An 8383-nucleotide genomic window follows, 5' to 3' on the forward strand; every position below is an offset into this window, starting at 1 on the left:
TTTTTCCTTTCGGTTAACCTTCGGTCTCCGTCCTTCACTTTCCACCGCCCATTTCCTGACCTAGTGAAATGTCAAGCTGGGTTTCTCTTTCAGTAGATGCTTGAGCTGCCGTCCTCAAGGCAGGGTCACACAGTTCTTCCTGAAATTGCTCCTTGGTGGCTCTATGTACACTAGGAGCACCCTCTTTCTCTTCCACATCGGCACTAAGGTGAAGAAGGGTACAGGCATACTGTGCGATGGACTCGTTGCTCCTCTGGGCCTGCCATAAATTTGTCCAAGCAGTTGGCCGCTCAAAAGCCGATTCCCAAATGCATCCTCTGGGACATCAAGATTCGCCTCTGCATCTTTGTTGTCCTTGCTTGGTCTAAGTCCCACCTCCTGCCTTGCTATACCCCTTCTAGATAGGCATTGATGTAGCGAATGGTATCCTCCTTCTAAAGTCTCCCCAGCTTTATACCGGCACATATGCCTTCAACAAAGTCCCATCAGTGATGTCCTGTCTGAGTCGTTAACTCTTTATGTGCCATGGTGGAAACCCCCTGTGTGCCACGTTATTCTGAGACACGAAGGTAGTCATGCTTTGAGAAAGAATTCTGTGTTTCCAATTTGTGTAACTTCTTCAAATTTCTATTAAGCTGTACATGATAATGAGCAAAGTGTTATAGGAATGCCAAACTTTGCTTCGATATACATTGTATGACAAATCCGTTTTCAATATTTCTTTTAAATGACCAGTTGCTACATTACTGTAAAGGCATGAATTTTGCACATAAAACCATGACAGAAACTTAGAATGTAAACGCAAATCTAGTTAGTAACACTGCTTGATAGTTAACCACCACATAGACTGCAAGCCGTAAGTGAGAGGAACAAAGGTGCGAGAAACGCTTTCATTGTACCGGGGATTAGCGATTTATCGATCGGTTCCGGCGACTTTGTTTGTTGAGCAGAATATGCGAAGTTGGCACGCCGTCGACTGAGTCGGACGTGCAAACGTGGCACATAAAGAGTTAAATGGCCTGATTTTTTTTTACTCCTTGTGGGTTGAAAGCACACCTTCCTGCTTCAAAGCTCTGCTGTCAGTCTCTCCAGTTTCTCCTGCAAATTCTCCAAGGTTGCCATGTTCCCACCCTCTTGTGTGTCTTATTCAACAAGAATTCATTCCTGAGCCAAGCCAACAGAATTGTCAGTTGCAATTGAAAAGCTGTACCCTGTCCATACTGCCAAATGTCCTAATGGTATGCAAATCAAGGATAGCCTGAAAAAGTGTTTATTTAGGTTTCACAGCTCTGTTGGGTGTAAGGCCCGTTTTATTTTGTAAAATCAACTCCAACAAAAGAGGCCAGAAGATGTGCCAGTCAGGAACAATCAACCTTTGGAGTGAAGGCCATTAGAAGGTTGCTGTGGCAAGGTTCAATAGCTGGGGCAAAGTGATGTAGCGGTCACTTTGGTAGGTGGCAGCTGTCTTGGGGTCAGTCTACTTCTAGGAGGGATTACCAAGTTGTCTTGGACAACTCAAGGGGGAAATTACCAATAAGATTGGGGGGGGGGGGGGGATTGCCTGTTCTCTCCCAGTTTTTAGGTGCTCACATCAGTATTCACTATCTCTTTAGTCAAAGATCTATTTTAAAGAAAAATACCCTTCAGCTCAAAGCACATTTCCTCACTGTGCTATATAACCATCTGAAAAATCTGACATTCCTTCGTCTTAAAAGAAACGCCACACATCCTTCTCGCTAGTTCATAGATGGTGAAGTTGTAATTGCTGAAACGGCGTTTGTAGAAGATTTCTGAACGGTTGCTCCAAGGCAGGTAGATCACTTGTAAGTCAAAGACTACAGAGACAAAAGAAGGATCAGTCAAAGCTCTCTGCTTTACTGCTTCCTTGAGTTTTCCTTACTTTTTCTTTCTCTGCAACATGCTTTGTGAAGTCCTGTTGTATGACTTGTGTTTCTTCTTGTGTTCCACGATGATAGGTTTCGCAGAGACTGCAGCAATCCTTCTTGGGATGGTGAAATTTCAATTTCATTTCACCAAAAAACATTCCGCTACAAAGATTCAGAAGCTGTGTCTTCTCTAGCGTGTTCTTCAAGATACATCCTGTCCATTGTTGCAATGTTCAGTTCTGATGATAGGTACTTACAATGGCTCTTAGCTCTGCGGTAGTGACTTTCAGTCTGAGGGAAGCAATTAATGTGTCTTGTAATGATTGCTCAGAGCTGAGCATCTCTTGCTACTGATTTTCTCCTTCCTCGTTCTTGGCCTCCAGTGACTCCACAGGGCATCTTCTTAGAAAACACTGTTCTCACTTGCCTATCACTTATCCCTGAGGTTGATAAGAACTTTTGGTTACAGACTTTCCACTTTTTCTGGGGGTCTCTTTGGTCAAGCAAATAGTAATTATATTATAAAATGAGCCAGCATATTGTAGACACATTCACATTGAGATTCTTTAAAAAGAAAAAAAGAAAAAAAAAAGACTGTTGGGACATATGTGTAAGATCAGCATGCTGCTTCATGTATCTTTGATAATTTACATGTGTAGTCTCATCCTTTCCTCAAAAGTAATTTGATATGCTGTAAAGTCATGTCCACTTGATACAGGACATGTGCAGCGTAAGCGTACACTTCATACACACACTCTGAATCATACCAATGGTGACAGCTTCAAACTACAAATATATATTTCCATAGCACAATGAAGTTATACATGAACTTATGGGTCAACAGCTTGTTGCATAATTCTGTAATGTTTTACAATCCATTCTTCACACTAATTTCCTTGCTGGCACACCATGCAATAGACAAGAACGATGTTATGATTATGTTCTTGTACTTTGATTTGCTAGTAACTACACTGTACATCAGCTTTACATTCAAGTAGATACCGTGTATCCATAGAACTGACAGTATATTAATTCCTCAGTGATGTATTCTCATAAACGACGTAGACTCAAAGATATCTAAGATTCATTGATCTCTGTTCTACAGCCATTTATTTATTCGTCTCTGTATACACAGGGTTCCCCATGAACGGTGTGGTACTTATACAATGTTGTTATACAAGTGGTAGCTAGCTGTACAGTGCAGCCAGAATAACATGCATAGCAATCAGCAGTACACTGGAGATGGTACCAGAAGGAGGTGCATCATCGTCATGGGTCATTTCCTTTACCACAGCTGCTTTAGCTCCTTTCATTGCGCGAGCCTTAATAATAATAATAATAATAATTGCATTTATATGTCGCTTCATACTGACGTTTCTAAGCGCACTTTGCTACTCATACAAATAGACTAGAAAACACAATAACATTAACAAAATTAACGTTAACAGTAACAAAAGAAGAAGAAAGAAAAGAAAAGAAAAATACATGTGATACAATGGTACAATAATTGATAACTGTGTGCGCCTCCAGAAAAAAAAAAAAAATATTACAGCTGATTAAACAGGTGAGTTTTAAGAAGAATTTTAAATGATTCGACAGATGAGGCATTCTGTATATAAAGAGGAAGTTTATTCCAAAGAGTGGGAGCAATGGAAGAGAAGGCTCGGTCACCATAACGGGTTTTTGTACGTGGGCCATGAAGTAATTGGAGAGAGGAAGATGAACGGAGGGGTCTGGCAGAAGAGGAGGAGCGGAGAGAGACTAGGTTTTGAAGATATATGGGTGCAAGATTACGTGTGATTTTGTACGTCAGAAGTAGGATCTTGAAAGTAATACGGGAATGTACTGGAAGCCAATGGAGTGAGCGGAGAACAGGAGATATATGGTCATGTCTCCTACTAAGGGAGACTAATCTAGCGGCTGAATTTTGGATACGTGGGAGAGGGGATATGTGAGAAAGAGGGAGGCCGGCAAGGAGGGAGTTGCAGTAGTCCAGATAGGAGGAGACGAAGGCATGGACGAGCCGCTCAGCTGATGATTGATCAAGCAGACGCCTGATCTTCCCTATTTTGAAAATACCCCATGATGCAGACTTACAAATGTTTGTGATATGGTGTTTAAGAGTTAAGTGTTTGTCCAAAGTAAAGCCAAGGTCTCTAACACAGTCAGAGACCTTAATAATCCCATCCCGAGTAGTTAGATCTGGTAGAGGAACTGTGCTCCTAAACTGTGAAGAGAAATGGATGAGTTCAGACTTGTCTTCGTTCAGACGGAGTCTGTTGGCAGTGGACCAGGTTTTGATGTCGTTGAGACATTCTCTCAGTGAATTAACAGCAGCAATCCTATCGCCAGGTGACATAGTTATGTAAATTTGAGTGTCGTCAGCATACATAGCGTAGTTGAATCCATGATGACAATTGATGATTCTGGTGAGTGGACCTGTATAGAGGAGAAAAAGAAGGGGGCCGGCAACGGATCCTTGCGGAACTCCGCAGCTGATAGGACTAGGACGTGACCAGGTCCCATTGATTATCACCCTCTGTCTGCGATCTTGAAGATATGACTTGATCCATTGGATGGCAGTGCCTGTGATGGAATAGATTAACATAATTAGATTGACAAACTTTTTCAAAGTGATTGAGTTTCGAGCAATAGTTGCAGCAATAGTTTGCCTGCTGCAGGGCATGTGCCCTCATGTGGATAGTGACCTCCGCAGTGGCCACAAGTCTGTGAAGATTTCCGTCTGGTATGGCCAGCTGACGGTCCTTGGCCCCTGTAGGGCTTGCGATACGCGGGTGTTTTCACAGCGAGCACAGCGGAAGTCTGTTTGGGCCTTTCCATTTCCTTTGCCTGAGCCTCAGACTGTTCAAGCAAGCGACCCATGGTGATAATGTCACTCAAAGATTTATCAGGTTCATGCAGGGCCATTCGACGAAGGCGTTGTGAAGAGCAATGCTGTATTAGCTGGGAGAGGATTTCTTGCTCCGGTTCACCCACCAATTAATATCGTCACTCCAGGCCTGTTTAAATGCGTCTACCCCTTCTGAATTTGGACATCCCCATCTGGAATTAATCCTTCTACACTGTGAGTTATAATCACATGCAAATCTGTCTACTGTATGTGGCCCCCATCTGCGATCCAGGTAACCAAATACATTTGGACTTATATACCAATCATCACTGTCTACAATTTTACTGAGGTTATCAGCTCGTGTATTCTGTTCTCTAGGAATCCAAACCGGAATTATGGTTAAACCAAACTTTTCACAAGTTTCATGAATTTCAAGGGCAATGCTCTGTAATTGCAGACTTCTACTTCCTTTCTGGACAATTCTCGTGACATTTCTATTATCCGTAAACCAACGGATACTCTGCCCTTCCAGGCACGAACCAAACGGTTTTAGTGCTCTGCCCAGAGCTTCAATTTCTCTCCACGAAGAGCTATACTCTTTTTCTTGTTCTTTCCAGAAACCAACCAATTCCAGATTGGAATCCTCACATACATAGGCGCCGTACCCAGTGGCCGACGCATCTGTAAACAAAATAGCATTACATGGTTTCACGAATGTCATAGGGATGCCATTCACCCGTTCTATATGTTCTTATACCAAAACATAAACTCTGATACCGCCTCATCAGAAACTAACACTGGGGCATTCCACGAAGCCCTGCTATTAATGCACTTAAATATTTATCTCGTTTTCAACTGAACTACCAACCCGACTGCTGGTTGAGTGGAAATGATTTGCCCAGCGACACTTGCTAGTTCGCGTACCAAAACAAGCCTGTTACCTCTGTTCACTTTGGTCAAAATACTTTCGACTGACTTTTTCAATTTTTGTATCCTGCGGTCCGTTACATGAACTACATATGTACTCCCAATCTAAGATTCCAATCCAATCCTGGCCAGGTTGCGTTACTGCTAGGTACCCACTCGCACTTTTCATCCGCTAAAAGGAAACCCAATTCGTTCAATTCTGATTTAATTGACCCGCTCATATTTATCGCCTCTGTCTTATCACTACATCCCGCAATCCCGTCGTCTAGACACATGACAATCTTTTTCCCTTTTGCTCTCCAGTAGGTAACTGCAACCCGTGTTATTTTTGTAAAAATATAACCCGCTGTGGAAATTCCAAATGGTAACACATTAAACACGAAATACCTTGTTTGACCTTCAAAACACCACGAAAATCCTAAATACTGTCTCTGTGGTTCAAAAATCTCTACATGATGGTATGCAGATTTAAGATCAAATGTGAGCACATGATCCCCTTCTTCAAACACATCCTTCGCCACTGATGTATCTTCATATTTAAACTTTTGCTTGAACAAATGTGGATTAATGTGTCTGCAGTCCAAGACAAGCCTACATTTGTCCTTATTCTCAGAAACTGTCAAAGGATTCACGACAGTGGGCCTTGATTTTAGAATAACTTCTGTCACACAACCCTTCTCCAATAACCTTCCAATCTCCTCTTCCACAAACATGCCATGATTTAAGGCGGATCTATTATTACGAAGCTCTTTACTATCGGGCAATGTGTGCAAAGGCAATTTGTAGCCATTCTCAATAATATCCAAGATTTCCCTGCTGGCCCTGAAATCGGCCCACTTATTCACATTTTGTCTCAATCTCCCAACAGGGGACACATTAATCTTATTGCCACTATTTTTGGGCCGTGACTTCAAATCACTTGACCAATGTGCTATCAAATTGATCCCTTTCTATCGATTCTAACTTAGACTCTGTATCATTCTCTTTATCTCCGTGAATAAAATCTGATCCACTTATCTGGTCAGATCTGTTGCCTCTTGCTTGACAGTCAGCCTTCCAGTGACCGGGTTTACCGCAGGCGAAACAAAGCCCCGGTGTCTTGCGTTCGTCTACTCCTCCGCGGCTGGTTGAAGCGTGAAATTCTTGGGTCTTTGGCGCTATGTAGTCTGAATCGGCCTCCATGATGATCGGTTCGTGGCGTATGGTTGGAATTGCCTTGGTTCCCACTGCTTTTTTACTTTTTTCACTTTCCTCTCGGCTCTAGCCTCTGCTTTTAACATCCGCTTTTCATCGTCAGAATTGTCGGCTAAAGAGTTCTTCTCGTACTCTGCTACCATCTTCCACCCCAAGGGTGAACTATCGGCCATTTTGATTAGCTTTTGCCGTTTGTCTATAATGTCAATACCTTCCATGATTTTTGCTTTCGCGTTGGCGACAGATGTAATATTTCTTCTTTCAGAATCTGTTCTGCTTCCCTCAACTTCCTCTGAACTTTGATGTTGACTTTGTATTGCTCCTCGTTGCCCTTGCGTTGAAATTTATAGTTGTCCGTGTGCATTTCTTCAATTTTGGCTACTTGCGCATCACTGAGAGCTTTCTGAGATTCGTTCAAAGATTGCCGAAAATTGCTTAGTCTGTTTGAAATTAAATTATCGAGGTCTGATAAAAGACGGTTTTGGCTCTGATTGACTTTAGAGTCAATCATGTCGGCTATCCTGGCTGCATCCATATGATATTGAGAAACCGCAGGTAAATTGTGAGAGGCCTCAAAATTTGAATGTGCTAGCAATGGAGTGCAAGGCTAGAATACCTCTTCTTCTCACCGCTCCCTAAACAGGCATCTATCTCCTTTCATATTCAAATTTCCCTCCACTCGCATGACGGATACAATGCATTCCGTCATGTATGCCTGAAAACAATGAAGTGTTCACACTTATGCCGTCTAAACAATATTTGCCAGCTATACTGCGTAACGCAGGCAAATACATTTTCCTTCCCAGCAGGTGGAGGACTAATGCCCGAAGCATGATCGTTATCAGTGAAGTCATTCTTGTGATGGCATGGATTTCTGTACACATTCACTAAGCAGAGTTGCTGATTTCCTGAGATTTGAAGGATGATGGTCTGAACTTCGATGTCTGCAGGTTCCAAGCAAAGATTGGCACATTTGAAAGGGAGTGAAGCTCTGACATACATGCATAATCCTCCTCCAGTGCCCCTCTTAGCAGTGCCTCCAAGTCTGTCAATTCTTTCTAGATGAAACTCAGGGATATAGCTTTGCTTGACTTGTGTCTAGAAGAAAGCCATGTTTCTGTCAAACATACTGCACTGCATCTCTTTACAAGTGGAAGAGCAAGTCTCTCTGGTGTGCTGTGATTGAGCAAATGTTGTGAATTGCAAAGAGATGAGTTGAGCTGTCGCTGATATGAAGCAGAATGCCATCATATTGTGTTTCCAAGAGCATGTCCTTTTCCATTTGTGACATCTCTGATTTCACTCTGGCACTTGCTTTTATCTTGCCTGCATTCATGTTCAACAAGTGCAATCCAGTTATGCTTGGCACACAACTTAGTGCGACATACGCTTAGCATTGGCTGTCTCCAAATCTTCCTTCCAGTGACACTACAATATCATTCACAGTAAGTTCTTGCACTTTATGAATTGTGGTTGCCCAGCATAGTTTAAGGGGGAACTGCTGCTGCTGCACTATTTCCATTCC

At 42.5% G+C, this 8383-nt stretch overlaps 1 pseudogene; it reads right to left on the reverse strand.

The window, feature by feature from the left end:
• Positions 1-4846: 4846 nt before the first annotated feature.
• Positions 4847-7393, reverse strand: LOC139718511 (uncharacterized; annotated as a pseudogene).
• Between the last annotated feature and the right edge of the window lie 990 nt (positions 7394-8383).

The sequence above is a fragment of the Diadema antillarum genome, unplaced genomic scaffold (genome assembly GCF_040938485.1).
Source record: "Diadema antillarum isolate AM-2024a unplaced genomic scaffold, OU_Dant_1.0 scf00000095, whole genome shotgun sequence".
NCBI lineage: Eukaryota > Metazoa > Echinodermata > Echinoidea > Diadematoida > Diadematidae > Diadema > Diadema antillarum.